Source organism: Manacus candei, unplaced genomic scaffold (genome assembly GCF_025592945.1).
Source record: "Manacus candei isolate 608988 ecotype Guabito, Panama unplaced genomic scaffold, ASM2559294v1 h1tg000053l, whole genome shotgun sequence".
In the NCBI taxonomy this organism is placed as follows: domain Eukaryota; kingdom Metazoa; phylum Chordata; class Aves; order Passeriformes; family Pipridae; genus Manacus; species Manacus candei.
In genome coordinates, this window is record NW_026138101.1 from 582,348 (window position 1) to 603,793 (window position 21,446).

A 21,446-nucleotide genomic window follows, 5' to 3' on the forward strand; every position below is an offset into this window, starting at 1 on the left:
GGGCACTTGATCCCCAGAGCTAAACGTGTGGGATTCCAAACCCAGTGGAGGAGCAGTCTCTGCCTCCCTGCAGCTCCACAGCTGCCAACAGGAGCTGCTCAAACAGGCTTTCTGCTTGTCAAACACAGTGTAAATCTCTGCTCCTGAAACAGCTCCCTGAAAAACAGCCATTCCCTCCCCTTCCCGACGGCTCCTCAGCAAACCAGACTGCAAGTGGCTCTGTGGGGAGCAGGGAGCATCCTCACCAGGGACCAGGGTTGTTGGCTTCGGGTGCATTGGGCATTTGATACATCTGCCAACCCATTTACAGTGTCCTGCTGCCTCCCAGCATGCTCTCAGTTTGGAAAAACAAGGACAGCTGCCAGGACAAACCAGGTGTTTCTCCATGCCTGTAATACTTTCTGCCTCACTGACAACTTCAGGTAAAATTTTGATGGAATCAAGCGTCCCTCCAGCCACACCTGAAGGGCTGGTGGACCCACCAGGGGATTAATTATCCCAGCAGGACTCAGGAATGTGCCTGTTTCTGCCCTACCATGGAGGACAGGGGATGGATTATTCTGCCACCAAGCTGCACATCCCTGCAGGATAACCTTAAAAAGAAAGATGATCATGGCACTATCCCTTCCTCCCTCTGCTTCAGCCACTCATTTCCTTGTGCTGTGGGTGCAGCCACCACCCTTGCAACACCCCACAGAAATCCTTATTCCCCTTTCAGGATTAATAACCTAAATTTCCATACTGCAGGGCAAGCTGGCAAAAAAAGCCACATCCTGTGTGAATCAGGTGCAGTGGTGATTGTAAAATGTGCCTTTGTGGTTCCCTTGAGCTGTGATGTGATGTGGCATCCTGGGCAGATGATGATATCCTGTGATGTGACATCCTGGGCAGATTCTTCCTGCTTCTGCCTGCCCCATGTCTATGAATATGCCTAGCAGCCTTAGTCAGACCTTGTAAGCTCTTGAGGATTTGGGAAATTAATATAAAATACACAGTCACAGAACAGAATCACAGAATATTCTGAGTTGGAAAGGACCCCACAAGGATCATCAAGTCCAACTCTTCAGTGAATGGCCCATACATGTCCTGAACCCACAGCCTTGGCATTATTAGCACCAGGCTGTATATTCAGAAATAAATATAAACAAAGTGTTTTGCCAGCTGTTTCTGGCTTTGACAGGTGTAAGACTTTGGAGTGGTGCAGAGTGATGCAAGGATGGTGATGGGACCCATCAGAGGCAAAACACCAGCCAGGACATTTGAGCAAACCTGTACTTGTCTCCAAGTCACAGTGTTTATTCAAAGCCCTGTGTAAAGGTATTTTTCTTTCCAACAGCTCATGATATGTGTCAGGTTATTGTTGGCTACTCTGTATTTGTAGATATTTTCACATCTGTAAGTCTGTAAAAGGTGACATTGTTCTCTCCTCTCTCTGTTTCTGTGGGTGAGATTGCTTTGGAAAGGACACCTTGTAGGTGTAGGATGGGCTTCACCCTGACCTTTAATCATATCAAAATGCAGGTGGTCAAAACAATATATATATACATATAAAAAAGAAAGGCCCAGTTTCAGTTTTGGAATTTCTAGGAACACCAGGTCTTGTTTATTGCCCTCCATCTGTACAGTCAAAACTCTTTGGGCCATTTTCACCAGATTCTCTGGGATGACCAAGAGCAGTTAAAAAATGACAAGAGCAAATGCACTCTGACTGAAATATGACTTAATTTCAACCAGCAGGAGTCTCAGGAAAAGAAAAAAAAAGAAGAAGAAAGAAGAAGAACTTGTTGACATGAAGCATGTGGAGTCACTCATCCAGCATTGTGTAAGGGCTATAAATCTGCCAGGAAATGAGGCATGAAATGCATCATAAAGAGTATATCATCAAAACTATAAGATCAGCTTAAAATTTATGGTAGGTAATTTGGGGAGAGCATTGCATCCCTGAACTTTAAATCAAATGCTCTTCAGCTCTATATTTCTGCAAACTTTTGCATAAAACTCCTTTCTCTGATTTCCCTCTACTTGAAAAATCTCTAACCATTAAAAACCCCACACTATTTCCTATAAAATCAGCAGTGAAAACTGGTAACCTGAAAGTCAGTACAAACCTGCCACAGCAAGTGAGTTACAGTAGAGGCACCACTGGTTTAAACTTTGGGGAAAAATATAGTTCAATAATGTAACAGAATTTGTCCTCTCCTGAAAAGATTTTGTTGACTCAACTAATGCATCTGTCTGTTCTACTTATTGCTTTAAGATGCCCTTCTGACCTCCATACACCCCTGTAATTATCTTATTGTGTTGGTTTCTCTCTATTCCTCTCCCAAAAGTCTACTATTGTCTCTCTGTGAACAGATGAAAATCAGATGAGGAGGATAAGAGGCAGATATGAAGATTTGGGCTAACTATCTGATTTTTGCTGTGCCTGGTGAGTAGGGGTAAGCATGATCAAAATTAAGTCATTAAATTACTCTCTAAAGCTTAATAGAAATCTTTCTTTTGGTTTTATTGTGCCAAGGGAGTGGAAGTCGTGATCCCTCCAAATTTCATGGGGTCAGGGATTTATCTCATCTAAATTTCTCTGCCCACAAACCAGCCAAAAAACTGCCCAGCACAAATATACAGAGCTCTGTTAGCCTCTTATGATTCATCAAGAAAAGGTTACAGGAAGCAAAGATCCTCCTACCCACAGAATAAACACAATATAAGAGCAATTTCTAAAACAAACCAATTTCTAAAACAACCATCTTTTCCTGGTATCTCCTGCAGCTGGACTTGATATTGTCTGGTAATTCTTGAACAAGTGAACCACAGTCCTTACACCTGGTGCATGGAGTGATTCATGCCTTGTGTGTGTGTGTGTGTTTATTTATTTACATTTATTTTATGAAACTGTTTCATCTCAATGCTGGCTGTAACAATCTGGGATGCTCTTTCCCTTTTCCCTGCAGTTTGGAGCCCTGGGAGCCAGCATTGTGCAATCCTCCATGCACAGTTACAGCCCTGCCAGTTATAGTGGAAAAGTTTTAGCAGGAATAAGTTCCCTGGCTGGACACCAAACACACTCTTAAAAACTAATCTCAGGCTCTTGCTAAGGCTCAGGTTTGGTGGCTGCTGTGGCCTGGATTTCAGTGCACCAAGCAGGCTGGTGACACCTTCACCCCTCCTTCCTGGGACTGTTTCTTTGCAGGGGAACCCTGTGTTTGCCTCTGTGTTTGCCCCAGCAGACTCAGAATGAAGTCTGGTTTTGGTTGAATTTTAGTATTTCCTTACTCTGACAGCTGATTTGTAGCTTGCAGCCTGCTGTTATCCCAGCAACAAGTTTATGGTCCCACTGCCATTATCTTCCAAGCAAACAGAAACACTCTCTGTCACAGAAACCCTTACTGTCATCTAATCACCCTGCCAAAGTCAGGTTTGCAAGCCAGAGAACAACACAGAAGGCTCCACCAGACAACTTAAATACTGTGAGTAAGCTCATTCTGTGGCTGAAAATAAACACCAATGTTTGAGTTAGGCAACCCAAAAACTGCTAAAGCCTGACCTGTTACGAGCATGTGACATATGAAATGAATTTTGCTGAGTATCTCCAGATTAGACCAGACACTGCTGCCACTGGGCAGCCCAGCTGACATTTAGGATTAATGAGAGACACAACAAATAGAGCAGAAATTTGGATTTACAGATGGGCAGTAAGTCCCTCACAATCCCCAAGTGAGCAGGTAGTGGGTGTGTAGTTGTGTGATCCTCAGACTCACAGAGGCGTGCCCGAGGTCTCTCCTGGACAAGGGAACCAAATGTTACCTTCATCCCTTGCCCAGCTGCACTGATGGACTTCTCAGTCTGGAATCAGAGGAAAAGACTTCCCAGCCTTCATTCACCTCTGGCTACACATGGGAGAAAGCAAAGCAGTTTGCCAGTCACTCTTCTTCCCACAGTGGTGAAAAAACCTGGGTAGAGAAGGGACAAATGGGCCCATGATCCCTTGTTTGGTACAAAAGACTGACCCTCAGCCAGGCCCATGAAAGGAGCTGCCATGATCACCCAGAGTGACAACAACTTCTGCTTGCAAGGCCTAGGAAATCCTAGGATAAAGTGAGGGTGGAACATGAAAGAAAAGCACAGGAACACCAACAGAAGGCAAAGCCAAAGGCAAAAAACCAGCCACCAAATAGCCAAGAGTAAGGTCCATATATCTTCTTGTAGAGACTCGTTACATTCTCCCTGCTGTCTGCACATCACACCCCATCACTCACTCTCCAAGATGGATTTCTCCCTGTTGGTGACACAGTGCTTTGACATTTGGACCATCAGGGCAACAAATATTGATCTCCCTGGAGCAACTCCTGATCCCAGCACACGATGTCCCGCGCCGCAGTCCAAGGCTTGGGCTGTCTCTTCTGCTCCACTTTATCACTGATGTCTTGGCTGCATCCTCTGCTTTTTTTTTTTTTTTCCTTTCTGTACTTTTGCCTATTTTTTTTTCATTAAACCTTTCACTAGAAATCTGTTGGAATGAGTAACTGCCCTGCCGTGGCGTCAGCTGGAATAGAGTTGAACATGGAGCAAGATTTATGGGAGCTGAACGCTCAGACAGTTCAGGATGGAAACTATTAACCATCAGAGTCTGAGGGCTGACTTTAAACAAGCCTCTCTGTCTAATCTATATGAACCTTCTCACTGCAGCACCTTTGTGTGCAAACCTTGTAATGTGTTTACCAACAGATGCAGCACCAGGAGATGCAGAGACCAGCAGCTGGAGAAGAGTTTGGGCTTGAGCTCTTTGCTCTGCTGGCACCACTGTCCATTCCCTCCCAGTGCCTCAGTTTCACTACAAGGTCCCTGAATGGGCTTGAGGTTGGATTTCCCCGGATTTAGGTCTTCCCACCACTTCTACAAATGTTTGATCTGCTCAGGGTGAGACCTGAGGCAGATCTCAGGTCTCAGTGCTCTGAGGCATCTCAGCACTTTACATCCAGGTTTTGAAACAGCTGAAGACCCAAAATATTTTACAGGTGCTCCAATGAGAGTAAAATCCTTTCAGTCCAGCCCATCCTCAACCTTCACAGTCCTATAAGCCCAGTGGCTGCAGCACAGGGAATGTCCCCAGGCCCGCCCTCTGCAACAGACACAAGGGAGCAAATCCAACAGAGAAAAAGAGGAGCAAGAATCTCACATTGACACCACTTCTCATGACCTCTCCAGGTGCTTTGGGACCTCTGCCCCATCAGTGGTTCTGGGAACAAATTAGTTGCCATTTGCTGGTTTGATTTTTGGTCTTTCTTTCCTTTCCAAAGGCTCTCTCTTTGCTTTAAAAGAAAAGGATGAAAGAAGGGAAAATAATAGTTCCCCAAGAAAGAGGCACTGTCAAGTAAGAACATAAAAGTTATTAGATTTTAAAAATGCATTACATTTTAAACCATTCATTTGGGGTTTGGTGCTGTTCTTGTTAAAGGTGGAAACATCAGGCTCAGAAAATTCAGAATAGAGGCAGCAGGATTAATGACCTCAGCTCTCTTCTCTCAAAGGGGTATTGCAAAGCTTGGTCACCTTTTTCCTCCTTGTTTCTCAACCCAAAGCACCTGAGGTCACATTTGGAGGGGAAGAGCCCTACACAGGTTACAGAGGAGAGGAGTTTAAGTAAGGAATGAATGAGGCTGCAGTGATGTGTCCCAAGGATTGGATGGGCTGTCACTCCTGTGCTTCACTGCCCCACCACATGTGGATCCTACTGCATGATTCAGAGCAGGGAGCATCCCAATTTCGGGTCAGGAATGCTTTGAGGAAGCTCATTGCAGGGTTTTGAGGGAAAGTCTCAGGTTTGTGATTCCCTTTGCATAAATCAAAGGCATCGAGACTGACTCTGGCTCAAACTTGGCTGTTTGCCTGTGGAAAACATAACAGTATGTAATGTTCCTCATGCCAGTGGACAGCCCAATAACTATTTTAATTACTGTTTATGGTAACTGGATTGCAATAGAGAATTCAATTGCACATTTTTGGGTTCTTAACTCACAGTGGATACATTTTTCCTCCATATCCTGGGTAGGTTGCTGTGTCCAGGACTATACTGGTTTAGGGACACTTCAGTTATGTCCAAGGGTAGTCATGGCAAGTCTGCCCAGCTCCAATCAAATTCTACCCAACATTCTCCCAAACAGTTTTGGCTAGTTTGAAGGGCTGGTGGGACCAGAAGTACCCTGTAACTCCGAGCTTTTTCAATGAGCCCACAAAAAGCCACCACAACATTCTAACAACCAGATGAAAAATTATTTTAGAAGGATCACAGAGAGCATGAAAGCTTTACAAAACTAAGGCATTTATATGAAACTCTGGTGGGGTCGGTGAAAAGGAGCTGTGAGGGAGAACTCCTGCAATGGACTGTCAAACCTGTACAGACACAGCTGTGACTGACATGCAGCAAACAGAGGACTCAGCATTAACCAGCCCTCTTTTCCTACCGCTGGACTCACACTTTTTGGCTTTAATGCTGTCACCCCCTCATTTTAATTAATCAGAGCCAGCCAGATGTCCACCTGTTCCACTCACACTGCAGTGGAAATCCATTAATAACCAGAACACAGGACACATGTGAGCTTTCCAGAAATGAAATGAATGCCTAGGAAATACCTTGATATGGTTGTCCCAGGGAACACTGACTTTCATTTCTGATCCTCTCTCTAACATCTGGTCCGAGTTGCTGGGGAATGATGCTCCATTCAGCCTTGGACTCCCTCCAGCCTGTGGATTCAGTAACAGAGTCAGGACACCTGTACCTAAAAGCAAAGCCATCCAAGTCTGACTGGATATGCTGCCTGAGAGATATTATTCCTTTCAGATGAGAAGTTACCATTCATCCCTGGCTATACTGAAAGACAATACTGTACTTCTTGCAAGAACTGGGATATTAATTTCTGGCACAGCTCAGAGTCAGGACATTTTTGCTCTCCTAAAACTCCCCCTGCCTGAGTTTACAGTTGGTGGCAATAACCTTTATTCCCCCACCAAAAAACACAAACTGAACTTCTGTTGCCTTGCCAGCATCGTCTGGCTGCACAGCCCCAGCCCAGAGTTACAACAGAGAAGGAATGTGCTGCAATGCCCTGCCTTGCCAAGCCAAAGGTAGAATTATTCTGGCCTCTCCAGGCCTTTAAGAACAGACATACTTTGCTGCCTACCCCACCTCCCTGGTGAAGGCAGCTCTGCAGCAGGCAGAGGGGCACAAGCCCCCTTGGATGTGCTGCCAGGAAGGGGACAGATGCTGTCCCTCAGCTGTTGGGGTGGTCACACTGACCTCCAGAGAAGGCAGGGTGGCACTGATGGATCAGTCTGGGATTTGGCACAGCTAAAATAATAAGAATACTTTTGCAGTCACCATTCTGGGAGTCACCCTGGGCTCATTGTAGCCCCAATGGTGGCTGTTGCTGTGGTGTAAAGATTGAAGAAGAGACACAGCAGTGACAGCTCAGGTCTTGGAGCATCTGTGATGGAGGAGCTTTAGATAGGTGGGACCATGGGCTGATCAGGCCAAAGCAGTATATTTTACTGATGTAATATTATTACAGCATAAATAATGGAGAAAATATAAACCAGCTTCATTTATCACAGTCAAAAACAACGCTCTCCATCTCAACCTGTCTCCAAATAAATCCCCTCCATGCCATCTCTAAGACTTGCTCTCTCCACCTCAGGGTTTGTCTAATGAGCAAGAGGGCAGACTCAAATAAACACAGCTCATTCCAAGCTCATGGAGCACAGCTTTCCAGCCCAGGGGCTGGACCACCCAGGCCAAGAAGGCAAAAATCATCTCAGGTGGATCTGAACACCCCCAGGCACCGAGCAAACAGCTCTGCAAGAGGAGACGGAGCTAATTTATCACAGGCAGGGGCCAGAAACAAATGTAGTGACCTGTAAAGCCAAACACTTCTGTGGCTCTGACAGAAAAAGCAGGATATTCCCATTCCAGGATCAGACACAATGGCTGTGTCTGGCCGGACATGCCTTTAAGTGATTGAACTCAAGCTCTGTCTGGGCAGGGCGTCAAACTCCACAAATCTCCATCCAAGCCTCACACCTGATGGCACTTTGAGCCAGTCCAGACAATAATCTGGAGTGATGTTCCACTTCTTCAACCCCCTCCATCTACACTGCCAGCTGCCAGCCCGCCTGCTCCACCTCAGGGAGAGCAGGGGAGATAAAAGCAAGTAGATCATTTCAAAAGGAAAAGGAACCCTGTGAAAAAAGTCAGATTTCTGGAGCTGTGCAGATCTCAGACCGAGGAGGTGTGAAACCTCTGTGTGGCTGATAAGATCGTCCAAGCTCTGGCTGCAAGAAATGCAGCATCACAGGGCAGTGTGGGCTCCAAGAGGGCTGTGGTAGCACCAGAGCTGTTTCAGCTCCCTGCTGAAACAGGGCTAACTTCTGAATTCATGGAATCACCGAATGGTTTGGGTTGGAAGGGACCTATCTAGTTCCAACCCCCTGCCATGGGCAGGGCCACCTTCCACTAGAAGGAATTACATCAGGTTATTCATGGCCTCATCCAGCCAAGCTTTGAAAATCTCCAAAAAAGGGGATTTCACAGCCTCTCTAAGATTTTGTTCCAGCATTTGAGCTCAGTTGTTGAGCAGCTCCTCTCAGTGCTGACTCCTGCACGATCACAGCATCATCAGTTCCTGCTGATTCTTATTCCCACTAGACAATACATTACATAGAAATATCAGCTGGGCACTAATCTTAGGGGGACAGAGCTAACTAAAATTTTAAATGAGTCCTTTATTGATGGACTCAAACTATTCAGAATCAAGCATATGCTGGTTTTGTCATGGTGACCCCCTACTGAAGTGTCAGGGTCACTGTCATCTCAAAATAAATATAAAGCCTGTAAATCACCTGAACTGTGACTGCATTAGACACAGACATGGGAATTCAAGACGAAAGGAAGAAAACAATTTCCCTGTAGTCCCATTGACCTCAGAAATATAAAAGTAAAACTGAAGTCACAATTCAGAGAAAGAAATATTAAATAAAATCAGCACCTAAGTTGTCCCTGAGCAACCTGCTCTTGAGCAGAGATTCCCTCCAGCCTCAAACATCCTGTGTGATTTTACTGGAACTTTAAATATTTTTTTTAACATTGTTTTGAATTTAACTGTATTGAAACATGCATTTATGTGCATTCCTGAAAAGCAGCATCAGTGGGTAACTTGTTGATGGAGTAAAATTGAGAAAATTTTCAGTCATGTTTTCTGTAACTCCAAGCCTGCTCTGGAAGTTAATTTAGTTGTTTAAGCATTTTTCTGCATGAGTTCCTTAATTCCTCTGTTTACCAGAGGGGCTGTATGCATTTTGTAGGAGCAATGATTTTTTTGTTATGCCCATATTTGTGTTTTCTCCCTATCAAAACCACACACCTTCTTCATTTAATTTATTGCACCAGTTGCTGAAACTGTGTAACTCCTCTGGATTCTTTCTAAAGCCTTCAGACAGATGACATTCAACCTAAAGGCATCAAGGAAAACAAAGAAGCCAAAGAAAAATAAAAACATCCTTCTCCTCGAGGAAGAAGAGTCTGCAATCTTATATGTGTAGCTTCCAATTTTTGGCAACAACAAACCCACAATTTGCATATTCTAATATGCATCATTTTGATAGTAACTTTGAATGAGCATCCTTGGTTCCCAGAGAAAAACACTGCCTGCTGTATCCATAGCAAAAGAAGGCCTTTTAAATGTATGAAATCTTAAGATTTCATAGACACTGAGTGCTGGGAAGGGATGGAGGCTGAGGGAAGGGTGGGATGGACGTGGATTTAAAACCAGAGGGTGGGAAGCTGGGTGGTTAGAGCATAAATGCACACACTGCACAGGCAGTGTACTTGTACTGAAGGACATCAGCTGCCCCATCTTCTGCTCCAAATGTCCCATCTGTCCCACATTTCAGTAAATTTAGACAAAAAAATTCCATATTTTCAAAGCACAGCTCATGTTGAGAACAGTTTGGTCAGAGAAGGGATGGAAAGGAGATGACTCTCAACCTGAAGGTCTTCTCAGTCTTCTGAAAACTGTTAGAAGGACCATGAGGTAACAGCCTATCCCTGAAGTTAATCAAGTCCTATAACTGTGACAAAGAACTGGGAATAACACTGGCAATTGAATACACAGTCTCCTACTGGGAGCAAAAGCCAGAACACACTGATTTATGGCAAGAGAAGGAGAGATTTATTTTTATTATCCAAGCCAATCTGAATCACTGTAGAGGCAAAAACTCAAAATAAAGACCAGGCCCCATGTCCTTTCTGTTTAATTGCAGCCACCCTAACAGGATTTTGTTTGAACAAGGATGCCCGATGTTATGTCTATGCTGAGAAGAAAAAAAATGTTTCTATTTCAGTTTGGTCAACCCCAGTGAGCTAACCTGGGTTAAAATAGAGGTGAAAAGACTACAGCAACAGGAGAAGGATGGACTGGGTCAGATCAAAGGTCCTTATATGCTAAGGGAGGAACACACAAGCTTAGGAAGCTGTGACTAATTCCCACATTATATTCAGCCCTTGGAAACCCACAGCTTTTGGGGATCTTTGAAGTCAGAGGTCCCAAAAAATGGACATGTTTATGAGCCTCTCATGGGCCTAAACTTCATACGACAGCTCAGCCTTCACAACATCCCACAGAAACGAGCTCCTCAGCTGGATAATGGACTGTGGGACAAATCACTGCTTCTGAGTTGATTTAAACTTGCCATGTGGGCACCTCAACTCCTTCAGGTCTGATTAACAGCCCAGAGGTGATTTGGGTTTTAGGCTGGGGTTGAACTCGAATTGCTGAATTGAGTGAGAGCCTATGCTGCTTCTCCTTCTTTCTCTTCATCCTTATTTTCACCAGCATTAATTAACAAGAATTGGTTAACAGGCTTTAAAAACATATTGTTCCATTTGTCTGTGTGTATAAACAACCCCTTAAGTCAAAACAGAACCAGGACATAGATATAAACCAAGCCAAGGATCCAAGCACACTCCAGGCTTAGGGAAAGTCAACGTTCCAATCTAAAGTTTGTGTTTGAAATCAAGAAAAAAATATTTTAGATTGGCGAGAAGAGTTTATCAGCCTACAGAAGATTAGTTTACCCAATTTTATTTGAGTTGAGCCTACCTGATTGCAACAAGGATGAATGTTTTTCCCAAGGCTCCAATCCCAGTAGTATACATCCCTTCATTTTTCTTTCTTTCTTTTTCTTAAAGAATTTTGGCAAATGATTTCCTTCCCTGGCTTCTTACCCCCTGTTCTGTATAGGAGGGTTAAGGATGTTCCTGGCTGCACAAAGGGGTCACCATCCAGGCTACTGATTAGGAAATAACACAGTTTGTCCACATCTGTCCCTGACAAACTTTTAAACTATAAATACAGATGGTTTTATTTAAAAGGTAAAAAGTCCAATTTGAACTCAAAGATGAAGCTTGTTTTCTTTCCAATCTCATTTTTTCCCTGGATGTTTGGTACATTTTGTTCCTTTGTTATCAAGTGTAATCAAATTTATATAATAAAATGCAATTAAGAACTGGAAATATAAGTTGAGAGTCCTTTCATTTTGTGATTTACTCAACAAATTTCTAGCCCAAATCGAGTAGAATTCATATATTTCGGGTATTTCTGAGAGTATATTCCCATGATAGGAGAGAACACAAACCCCAGTGAAGAAGAAGAAAAAGAAATAGGAGGGAAAACGAGCCCTGGAGAAGTAGAATAAAGAGAATAACTTCTCTAATTGCTACTTCTGTGAGCCAGACAATTAATTCCCTTCGTTCAGAGTTTGACTCTGAACTGCTGTAGCTGAATCACTCTTTGCTCGAGCTCTGATCCCCCATAAGTTGCACAACACCTCAAATGCAGATCACATTTGAGCAGTTCTTGCTCAGGTAAAGATTTCTACCCCAGAAAATTCAAATCAAAGCCTTTACAATCCATCTCCACAACATGGTTTTCTGCATCAGAGACTGACAGCAGGGTCCTGAGTTATCAAAGAAAATTGCACAATAAATTCTGCATAACGAGAGCAAACTCTCCACCAAATGCCTAAAATTCAGGCAACATAATTCATGCTGATAACCCAACATATGGCTTTCAACAAACCATATGGTCAGGTGCCTGAACTTTAAGAAATCAGTCTAATGGGTATCTCAGGCCTGACACTTGGAGTGACCTTGGGATGCTACTGCTTTAAAAATACCATATCATGCAACCTTCGTTAGCCCCAGGGCTGATAATCCAATAAACCCACATCTTGTTATTGCTTCCTGTTTTGCTGAAGCTTTTCATCTCTCCCTCCCCTGCCAAAAGCAAAGGGATTCACTCACTATGTGAAGCACAGGGTAAGACAGCCCTGTGTTGAACACAGCAAAAACAGTGTTACTGCTTGGAAAAGGGACACATGGAGAAGTAGAGGATCAGCATTACAAAGAAAAGGCCTGGGCTAAGACCACTGTTCTTATCAAGAGAGGTGAAAAAATATCTCATTCCTTAGCTAAGAGCTGGATAATATTCATAGCAGGGCACCAGCAAACGTGGAGGAGAAACAAAGTTTTGGAGATTTATTTCCCTGGGAACCTTACTGTGACTCTGCACGACATTTGGTTAAGCTAACATGGAGACAAAACCCCTTGAACATCAATGTGGAACTAATTAAAACATCCTGCTCTGTTTTATCAGTTCAGAGTCGGGACTTTGGGTAGAGTTGTGAATCTGGTCTAAGTGGTGTTTGTGCTCAGGACTTGGATAAAGAAACAAGGAGAAAACTTGTGAAGGCTGAGACTGTGTCACAGTAGGAAGGTTTGTGAGAGATTTACAGGCCAAGATTAAATTCCAAATATTCTTGGAAAACTGTGTACATGGGTTGAAATGAAAAACATCAAATTGCACAGAAAAGAGCAAAGGATTGTACTCAGAAAGGAGAAACCAAGTGTGGTTGGAACTGGGGGCAGGGGCTGTAAGGGGTGGGAGGAACCCAGGAGCAAGATGGAACCACACACTGAATGAGTCAGGGGGACAAAGCTGTTTGAAATAAATCCATCCTCATACAGGTTTGCAGAGACAGGAGTGCTCCAGGGTTACCCCATCCTGCTCAGCACTGCTGGCTCACACAACCATCGCCTTCCTCCAGGGACTGGAAAGGTGATGGGAATAAACTCAAAAGAAGGCAGAAGAAAACAGCTGGGGAAAAAAAAAAACTTTGGAATACACAGTGTATGAACAAGAATTTAATTTGTCTAAACTAGAAAGGCAGCAACAGGAGATGGGAAATGTGTGTTCACAGCTAAACACATAAAGATCATTATCAGGGAAAAGGCAACCAGCAGCTCTCCAAGAATTCTCTGAGGAGCACATGAGGCCTTTGGCTTCATTTGCAGCAAATACCTTGAACATGTCTTCAGACTTAAACACTTCATGAACTTGTTACTTCATTAGGATTTTTTTCCCCTCCTTTGAATCAAACATCCCAAAGGCAGCAGTAAATACATATATATTATATATATTAAATATATGCAGTAAGTACATATATATATTATATATATTAAATATATGCAGTAAGTATTATTAAAGATATGATAACCTAATCATAGAAACCTTGAAAAAAACCTTCAATTTGGCACTAAGATGTTTCAACTTCAAAAAGAACATGGTCCATTTTGCCACGAGGACACTGTTTTCAGGGCAGGTTTTGCACTAAACCCGTGATAACTATGACACCTGTCCCTGGGAGAAGAAGGAGCAATGACTTACACACTGAGTTTTTTGCCAGGAACATGCAAGGCTTATGTTGTGTAGAACACGAGGTCCAAATGCACCAAGCAGCACTAAGCAATATTTCATGGTCAGATTTTTTTTAAAACATGGGGGTTGATTTACCTTAGGATTTTCAGACATTTAAGAAAATTAAAAGAAAAGGGGATAAGAAGTGGGAGGAGACAGCACCATTTTACTTCAATAAATAATAAATATTACAGCCCTGTTGCACTCTGTGGGAAGAGTGTGAGCAGCAATGCCAAGTGGAAGAGCTGAGGCACTGTCCCAGTCAACTCTGGACTCAGCCTTTTCCTTCATGTGCTGCCCTGCACCAAGTCCTGCTGCTGCACTTGAGGACCACAGTGACATCAGGGTGACATTTGCACCCTTGCTGACTAAATGGAGGCAAAACAAATCACTGACACTCCCCTGAAGCCCCGCTAGTGACCCAAACAACCCCCGACACATCCTTGGCACAAGGTGCAAACCTCACCCAAAAAAAAAATGCTCCTTTTTGTCTCCTGCTGTGCCTTTTGCTTTGTAGAAGCAAAATTCCTGCAGCACCTGCACTCCTGCAGCACCAGGCAAACCTCGGGGGACATTCCAAGCTCCCAGGACAGGAAAAGCTCCCCTGTCATAAATAGGTTTTACTATATGATGAATAACCACGCTGGGCAATGTTTCCTGAAGCAATGTATCCCCTGATCCAGATGGGAGGTGCTGTACAAGCTGACAGGAGCAGCAGCTACCAAATTACACCCAAGATTTAGGAGATTGTAGAAAATATTCCCGAAGCTTTCTACTCCCTGTGCAGCTGTGGCACGAAAGGCAAACAGGATGTCAGTTGCATTGGTAGAGGAATGTCATATAATTGAAAAGATTTGGTTATTATTGTACGAGGAAATGATAAAATCTTGTGCAGAGCATGGTTTGGTCAGGAAGAAATGATATGGGAAATAAATTATATCAATTCTCCAGGCTTAAGACAGAGAAACGTTCAGGACAATGGGCTTATTGTCAATTTTAACAGCCTGTGGTGGATGGATCAGCTATAACCTTCAAGAGAATGATGTTTGGTGTCTGTTTGATTTGTCCACCTGCCAAACACGAGAAAACACTTTCAAGAAAACTCTCAAAAAGTTCCTCTGTCAGCAAAGCTCTGCAGCTGCACACCCAGGCCCACCAGTGCCACCAGAGCCAACTTCAGCATCCAGTGGTGCAAAGCACCTCTACTCAGAGAAGATTTAGTGCAAAGCCACCAGAAGCAGTCCCAAGGACACTCAAAGGACCAAAATAAAAGGAAAAAGCTGCCTCTTAACACAAGGTAACTCTCAGGATGACATGACCTCAGACAACTCTGGTTTTCATTTGCAGTTGTAATGCAAGGGACTGTACTCCAAAGACTTCTGAAGCAGCAAAACATCACCAGCTTGGACTTCATCCTCAGCAACATTACATGCTTTGCCACAGGTAACCCAAATATTGTGCAATCATTGCTTCAGCAACTCACCAATGAAAGAGAGAAAAGGACAAAACTGCAACTAAATGGAGCAAATGACATAAGGTTGAATAATGAAAGAGGTGATTGCTGCACCCTTGGCCTGCTGTGAGGTCAAAACCAGGAGGAGTTTGTTGATATACCTTCAAAAATAGATGTAGCAGCAAGAACAGATGTGCTCATATGGAGGAAAACACGGTCCTGGACAGATGTGAGCTTTGCTGGGTCAGCCACACACGATGATTTGTCAACCACGGCCAGAAAAATGGTCATAAAGACACATCGTTAAAGCCACACGTCTAATAAAGGCAGGACAGCTATTGGATTTGGAGAGTGAGAGAGAGAAGCCATACTGACACCTGGAGATATCAAATCCCACTTTTCAGATGGGATGACAGGACCTGGAGGGGCTTGTGGGAATCCCTTCAAACCCTCTATCTCCCTTGGTGCTTCTCACACAGCCAAGTCCAACAACATCACCTCAGGGGTGGCTGCCCTTAACACCACTTAAAACTGGTTTATTCTCCTTGTTCCTCCCATAACACAGATTTTCCTTACCTCAGTTAAGAGCTGACCTCATTCTCTGGTCTCTCAGCCATCAACAGCAGGTTTGTGGGGTCCCCAGGGGTGTCTGTCTCTCTCCAGGGATGCAGAGGCAGCCCAGGTGCTCAGCAAACACCACTTGGTTCTCACTGGGTGCTTTAAGGTACATATGATTTCATGGATCCCCCTGGGGAAAACAAAACCAAACTCCAGACATATATAGAGAGACACAGGGTTTCCTCAATGCCTCAACAAATTTATTTGTTTCTTACTTTTACTCTTTTTGAGTCTATACATCAGCTCTGGTTCTTCTGGAGGATGCCATGGTTGCTTTCTATATGTCACAGTAGCAGAGATTTCACACAAAGGCCTTGTGTTTTCCAATATCATCAAGAAAACAACAAAGAGAAAATTATCTGTCTGGGATATTTTTAAAGGATCCCTTGTGCTCTAGTTTGCAGGAGACCAGGCCAGATTTCTGCCACAGAAAAATTCAGCAAATGGGAGAGATTTGAAGGAAACCTGACATTGATAGAGCAGAGAAGGAAAATAAATTAAGGAAAATAATTTTAGACCATTATTTCATCTCTTAAGTCTTATAATTGAGCATTATCTGATTATAGACTTAGACATAGGTCATTTTTTGCTAAAGCATTTAGCTGTTTATCTTTTCTGCTCTGTATGCCATGATATTTCTGGACAGAAAAAGGCAATGTATCAAATTCATACCTTTCTACTCATTCCTTAATAAAAATCAGGTAATTGCATCAACTCTGCTCCCTGCCAAATGGAGACTGTCATTTTATTTGGCCTATTCCAGCTTGTTTTCTGTAGAAGTCATGATATTTCTGGATGTTTCTTTCTCATTTGAGAAAATAAACTGTGCAAAAAAAATGGCATAAAACTTCCACAAACACAAGCTGATTTGGACCTGGAAAATGCTGCGTTCAGACCAGGACATTTCTACTGAGGCCAATGGAATTATTACTCAGTGTTTGCCAGTGAAAAAGCTCATGTTTAAATTTTGCCTAAGTCAGTCTCTTCAACTTGTGTTACCTTGGGCTTCAAAGCAGGGCTTCAATAATTCAACTGAGAAGTTGAGTGAAGTAAATGGAAATGTTTGCTGCCTCAGTAGATCTCACCTTGTAGCCCCACCAGATGAATTGGTTCAATCACACTTGTACTGTAGAGCAGAATATCCACACTTGGTTAACGGTTACGAGGTAGAGAACTGTGGTCCATGAGGATGCATCCTCCCTGTGTCTACCCCTTTCATTCCCAGCCCTCTTGGCTGCATCCTCACGAGCAAACCAGAGCACATCTCCTTAACACCTCAGCAGTGGGATCCCAGTGTATGAACCCTGCTCCCAGGACAGGCTTCCTCCTGCAGGAAGATAAGAAGGAAGAATAAGAAGAATTCAAACACCACTCGGCATTTCCAGTGATACTGGAAGTATTCAATCCTGGGATAAAGCCTTTCCTTTCTAACTCAGACAGGGAGGTTGAAAATGATTTGCTGCTGGGAGCTCAGCCTGCCTTTCTAAGGAAACAACAAATCAAATACTGCAGAAGCACTGAAGGTTGGCACTGGGGTCGTGTGGGTGTTTGGCTGCTTCTGTATTCCCCCCTTCCCCTCCTCCTGCTCCAGTTTGAACTGGGTCCAACAATGTGACCCAGACTATCTCTCCTGGTTGCACTTCAAATTACATCCTGATTGCAGATAGCCTTCAATTCAACTCCTGTTGGTTGGTGGTGTCCAAAAGCTTATTCTGAGTTTATTCTGAGCTTATTCTGAGGCCAGACAGCCCTGCAGCTCAACGCAGTTCACCTCCAGGGGCACCTCCACCACCTCCAGCCAGCTGAGGGTTCCAGCACCAGCTCCCACCTTGGAACCTCTTCGTGCTGCATGCAAGGAAGAAGATTTGGCTTGGAATTCTAAAGCAAAGCAAAACTCTGTGCAAATGCCTGGAGTCAGGAAAAGCACAAATGGTTTGGGTTGGCCTGCAGAAATGTTGGCCATGTTGTTTAATTGTACCTTTGTACACCAGATTCCAAGAAGGAGGAAAAAAGCAACTGTGTGCATTTTACTGCTGAGGTCAGGTTCCTGTCTCCCCACTCCTGATCCTCATTCCCTAATCAAATCATTACTCTTAATACAACTAGTTCCTAGAAGCCTGCTTGCCATAAAGTGCTTTAACCTTAGAATCTTATTTACCATGACCTTAATTGAAGGGTTTATTCAGACTTAATCTATAAATTTTTCTGTGTAATCAGTCAAAAACTCAAGATCAGCAGCCAAGTCCTGGGCCCAGAAATCAGCTGTGCCAAGCCCAGCCACTCTCAAGGTGACCTTAAACTGGGTTGCAATAACAAACCCTCCCTGGAAGTCCAGAACAATACAGGGAATACAGCACATTTAGAGGAAACCACCCTGGCCACAGCAAGACCAAAAAACCTTCCATGAGGATGTAAGGCCAACCTAGAATAAGTTGGGTCTGGGCCACCTCACTTTGGGAGTTCATTTTTCAAGTTCTCTCACAGTGAAGCCAAGGAGAATCCCACGTTTGTGCCCCACTTGGAAAAAGGGACCAGGTATCAGGCCTGAACTTGGGAATTCTCCAAGGAAAAGGCATGACCTGGTAAATAAGAGATTTTTGTGATCATTTCATGCTGCTGGGAACAGTATAGCAGGGACACTGGAATGCCATGGTCTGGTCATTCATTTCCAAGAAATGATCACCACAAGAATATCTTAATCCAGGCCACTGATTTGTGTCTGAAGGTACAATCCTTCCCTACACAGCTCAAGTTGTTGATTTTTTATACAAGATGCCTTTTGCTGAATTAAATAAAAAATAAATCAAGTGAAGTCCCTCCTCCAATTGACTTTATAAGGTTGCTGTGTCTTTTTACAGCTCACACATCAGTTCTCACCCTAAAAGATATTCTACTCAGCACAAAGAATTCAGCATCATGAACAGTCCTGTCTTTATAGTCACAGCTTGAATTTCATGTGGTTCTAAATTAAAATAAAATATATATATATAAAAAGGTATGCCCCAAACATGTTTTCTGGAAATATTTCGATTTTCAAACTATTTGGGTACCCTAAAATGAGAAAAATCCTTGACAAAGAAGAGCTGCTTGTCGAAAGCATTACTTGTTTTGCATTTCAAAAGGAAAATTGAAAACACTTACGAAGGGTGTAGCTATTTACTAGTCTAGAGTGTTCTTATAAACAAAATAATATAAAACATATCCTCTTTGCTGTTTTGTTGTTTAATATCTTCCAGTGTATCACCATTTAGAGAGCAGATCAGAGGAGAAAATAGAGTGTATTCCTCACAAGCCTTGCAATAGAAAAAAAGGGTAAAGGACAACGGCATGGCACCAATGTATTTCAGCTTTGTATGTATAGAAAACATGAGACAGGAATCAATTTTCCATCAGAACAGCTGAAAAGAGAGACTCTCATGACATTTACCTGCAATTCTAGTTGTGCACATCAGGAAAAGTGAAGAAAACTGAATACCAAGGGAAGAGTTGAGTTCATCCAATGGACAAATGAATGTACAAAATTCTTGAAGTTTTTTGACATCCTCTTCATAGAAATTCAGCTTGAGCAAACAGATTAATAACAGCTGAGACAAGTTCACTGTTAAATTGTTCTTATTAAATATAGTTTCTCATTTTATTTACAACTATTATGATCATCATAATTGCTTTACTCACACCATTTTACTCACAGAGAGCCCTGAGACTGTGAAAAATATATTTGTGTGCCGAGTCTCTTGCAGATGGGTTTCCAACCATGAAAGAGTGGGGAGGATATTTGGTCTTTCCACTGAGCTGGAGAGGCTGTGACAGTGCTCAAGAGGCTGCAGGCTGAAGAAGTGGAGCTGGTTGATTTTGAAAAGGGACAGAACCAGAAAGCTCTCTACCATTTCACATCTGTAGAACAGCTGGGTTTATCCTGTGCTTCATCCAACCATTTGATCAGATTTCTGTTCTTTGTAAACCAAGCAAGGGTCTAGAAATAACACTGCAGTAAGTAGAAAGTGATGCATTTGCTGACACCAACCTCTTGATACACCGTGGAGCTCAGAGGAGCAAGCAGAAATGCCATGTGAAGTTTATTTCTGTTTCCAGGCCCATGTGATTCTCTGGGAGAGGGCAGCTCTGCCCAAATCCAGGCAGTTTTTCCAACTGTAACAGGAAACTCCTGTCAGCAATGTCACAATTCACGGTTGAGGCCTGCAAGCCCCACCAAGTCCTGCTCTGAACCTTGGCCAGGGATGAGATTTGGGGGTGGGTTGAGCTTGGTCGGCTTTCCACATCTCACTCTGTTAATATCAACAGTGTGGGGGTTTTTAGGCTGCAAACACCCACAGCCAAGACGTGAAGTAGGTGCAGCAACAGCAAAGTTTGTGCCAATTTGCATCCCCTTGGGTACTGCTGATGAGGGTTTACTGTGAAAAACTGAGTGTCCCATTCACACCCTGGAAAAGTCATTTACAGTTTCAGTCTCATGGATAACTCACAGGCAAGAACACAGTCTAAGCCGTGTGCTCCAGTGCTGCAAACCCAATGCAGAATATCAGTTTGATTTCATTAGGGAAAAAGAAATTTCTGGGATGAGACTTTCCTTAAGATTCTCATTCTTTTGCCTAAGTTGAAGTAGGATTACAAATTGTATTTCCTAGTTACCCTCGACCAGCTATACAGATCCTCTAAGACATTGAAACAGATTAAAAGATTTGCCATAAGGCAGAGGAATTGTGTCTGTAAGGACATGCTTCTAAAATCAGAAATACCTCAATGTTCAGGGCATAATTCAAGACCTGTCTCTTCTACTGTCCAAATCCATACCATGTAATGTCAGCACCATGTAATGTAGGGTGACACACCTGCAGGGAAGTTTGGAGGGGTTTTCTGTAAAGCAAAAGAGGAACACAGAGTAACTGCCCACTTCCCCGAGCACAGAAGTGTTTCAAGCAATATGTGACTTTCCTTACTATTTAGATTGGCCATGCTCTCACTTTCCCATGAGAGGACTACATTTTTCCAGAGAAAAAGTCAACTCCCAACTTAAAATGCCACAAAATTCAGATGTCAGAAGTTCAACTTTCCCACCAAAAAAGGTTTGATCAGAAAATGGCCTCGCCTTAGACCAACGTTGCTAAAGTGGGGACCAAAGCTCTCCAAATGACCTGGGCATCTCTGTTCTGGGCTGTACAAAGAAATACTGCAAGCTCTGCTGTCCATGGACAAAATTCCAGTTGCTTTCTCAGGGTAAATAATTCATAAAGGCCAGCACAGAGTTATGTTTACTCGTTCTGTGATCTAAAGGGTATCCTGAGTTAACAAGTTTTTTTGGGGACATGCCAGGCAATCTTATGTTCATCCCAAAAATAGATTGAGGCAAATGGGCATTGTGCCAAAGAGGACAAGATAAAGGAGAGTACAAGACTGGTAGACTGAAATGTGCAATATGGAACCGTTTGTTCTTTGTATTCTTTGATGACTACAAATGGGAATTTTTAGTTGGAAATCATCCAGACAAGGAACTTAAGAGTCCAGCATGGTGGTTTGGGGGAACTGAAAGCAGTTGGCTTTCTGAGCAGGCA

At 43.2% G+C, this 21,446-nt stretch overlaps 1 long non-coding RNA gene across 1 annotated transcript in view; it reads right to left on the reverse strand.

Moving 5' to 3' along the window:
* Positions 1-21,446, reverse strand: part of LOC127477466 (uncharacterized) — a 29,032-nt gene that overhangs the window by 1,307 nt on the left and 6,279 nt on the right. The window contains exons 5-10 of the long non-coding RNA XR_007906960.1: positions 20,634-20,751; positions 19,304-20,025; positions 16,962-17,203; positions 15,835-16,006; positions 6,631-6,741; positions 3,805-3,950 (exon numbers count right to left, since the gene is read on the reverse strand). This is a non-coding gene — a long non-coding RNA (uncharacterized LOC127477466). The remainder of the gene's footprint in view (positions 1-3,804; positions 3,951-6,630; positions 6,742-15,834; positions 16,007-16,961; positions 17,204-19,303; positions 20,026-20,633; positions 20,752-21,446) is intronic.